This window comes from Portunus trituberculatus, chromosome 42, assembly GCF_017591435.1.
Source record: "Portunus trituberculatus isolate SZX2019 chromosome 42, ASM1759143v1, whole genome shotgun sequence".
Classification (NCBI taxonomy): domain Eukaryota; kingdom Metazoa; phylum Arthropoda; class Malacostraca; order Decapoda; family Portunidae; genus Portunus; species Portunus trituberculatus.
The window spans coordinates 16,086,938-16,089,576 of NC_059296.1; the positions used below are offsets into that span (position 1 = coordinate 16,086,938).

Genomic DNA, 2,639 nt, shown 5'->3' on the forward strand with positions numbered 1-2,639 from the left:
GGCTGACGCTTTTCCTCTTTATAGAGAGCCGGTACTCAAATGGGTCTTTTTTTTTATCTTTTCATGTTTTTGCCCTTTACTGGCCCTCTTCCCTACATAAACACACACACACACACACACACACACACACACACACACACACACACACACACACACACACACACACACACACACACACACACACACACACACACACACACACACACACACACACACGCCCGGTGGCTCAGTGGTTAGAGCGCTGGCTTCACAAGCCAGAGGACCGGGGTTCGATTCCCCGGCCGGGTGGAGATATTTAGGTGTGTCTCCTTTCACGTGTATCCCCTGTTCACCTAGCAGTGAGTAGGTACGGGATGTAAATCGAGGAGTTGTGACCTTGTTGTCCCGGTGTGTGGTGTGTGCCTGGTCTCAGGCCTATCCGAAGATCGGAAATAATGAGCTCTGAGCTCGCTCCGTAGGGTAACGTCTGGCTGTCTCGTCAGAGACTGCAGCAGATCAAACAGTGAAACACACACACACACACACACACACACACACTCAGTCCCACCCGAAGATCAGTCACTACGAGCTCTGAGTTCTTTCCGTAGGGGAAAGGCTGGCTGGGTAACCAGCAGACGACCGTGGTGAATAACACACACACACACACACACACACACACACACACACACACACACACACACACACACACACACACACACACACACACACACACACACATATACCTAGTTACCTAAGTGACCGACTTGCCTAGTGACGAGGAAGGATCAGCTAGACTGACTCCCTCTTTAAAATAACCTGGACTACTTTGTACAGAAGATAAAATGCAGTGCGTGAGGAGGTGAAAGTGACGGCAGCTCAGGCCCGGAATGAATACAGTACGTGCCTGTTGAATAAAGAGAGAATCCAGTCACATGTATTGGCTTTACCAGAGTACCTCAAAGGAGCCGCCTGCCCCACCTCCATGCCCTCACACCGCCGTCCCTAGTGACCAGCTGGGTGACGTGTGCTTCTTCCTACACTCTAAGATGATATTTTGAAAATGTGTCTCGTCTTGGTGGACTAGAGACTTGTGAGTCACGGAGACCACGATCCAGAAAGCTGAACTTTTGCCACCCATTTTGTCCCTGGTGGAAAATAAAAGCATTTTTTTATTGCTCCTTCACGTTGCTCAGACATCGTCTCGAACCATCACGGCACTGGGAATATTTGATTAATTTGCTCAGAGGATAAGGAGCAACATGAAGTGTTCACACACAAGTGTCCGTATTATGTTATTGGATAGATTTTATGTGTATCAGTAGTGTGTGTGTGTGTGTGTATGTTTGTGTGTGTGAGTGTGTGTGTGTGTGTGTGTGTGTGTGTGTGTGTGTGTGTGTGTGTGTGTGTGTGTGTGTGTGTGTGTGTGTGTCTGCACGCGGGCGCTCACATATCTAACTGAAGGGACGCGATCCGCTTTACAGTTTCTTTGATACAGGTAATCTTCCGCCGGTAATATCCACGGTAAGCCGGACAGCGCCAGTCACCGAGACACTAAGTGACTGTACTGACTAACCCTGTGATGCACCGCGGAGAGCCTGGCGATCAGAAGCTTCTGTGCCACCTTGACCTAGAGACACACTGATTGAGACATGCTGCGGCCTAGGCGGAGTGGAAGGTGAGACGAAGGACATCAAGAGACGAGTGCTAATCCTGAGGTGCGACGAGGCGGCACATAACGCACAAGGTCATTGAGACAGAGACAGACTAAGAATTCCTCCTCCTCCTCCTCGCTCGTTAATGCAGTATCTGTTGCTATGTCGTGTTGTTTCCTCCTCCTTCTCCTCCCGCGGTCTTGCATTACTCATACTGATTTAAAATGTTTTGTTACTCTCTTTCCTTCTTTCTTGTATTTCATCCCCATCTGTTTCATTTCCATAAGCCAGTTAGAAGCATTGTCAAGCCGTATGACCAATTTTTTTTTTTTCTAGCTCCTCACTAAATTGTTTGCAAGTATGCCGATTCTAATTCACGCTGTCGTTCAGTAAAATGTTGGTGTTTTTCATAAACCCGTAAAAATGTCTTGTATTGCCTCACACTCACTTAATATACACATAAACGCCAGTTCATTTTTAAACTTTTATGCAGAATCACGTCAGAAGCCGCGTGTCACTGAGTTGTAAAACACGTAACATCTCGAAATTGAAATGCAACATGAGAAACGAGAAACGTATGAGGGAGACTGTACTGTAGGGCACGGCGGGAGGCTGGCGACGAGGAGGACCAGAGAGCAGAGAACAGGTCAGGCAGGGACAAGACAAGGAAGGCAGAAGGTGGCATGACTGGGGACGATGGGATAGTCAAGTTGGTAGGAAGAGAAAACCACAAAGAATGATACTAAATTACTGGGCCATAGCTGGAGTGTACGAGGGATGAACTATGCAAGACGAAGGATGGGAGGAGTAGGGAAGGAAACACTTGAGGGGGTGTGAGTGGGAAGGGAGAGGTGGTGTAGTGATGTTAGGTAGAGCAGGTGTGTTGGTATAGCTTCCGGCTTACATTTTCTGCAAGTCAGCCTCGCAGGGGGCAGGAGAGAACCGGAGAGTGCAGTTAGATCTCTCCTCCTCCCCCACTAACCTTACACTCCCTCCCCCCCACATGAC

The 2,639-nt window shown here is 48.5% G+C and overlaps 1 non-coding gene across 1 annotated transcript; it reads left to right on the forward strand.

Annotated features, from left to right (window-relative positions):
• The first annotated feature begins 215 nt into the window (after window positions 1–215).
• On the forward strand, window positions 216–289 carry Trnav-cac. Its single transcript has one exon. It is a non-coding gene; the product is annotated as a tRNA-Val (tRNA).
• The last annotated feature ends 2,350 nt before the right edge of the window (window positions 290–2,639 follow it).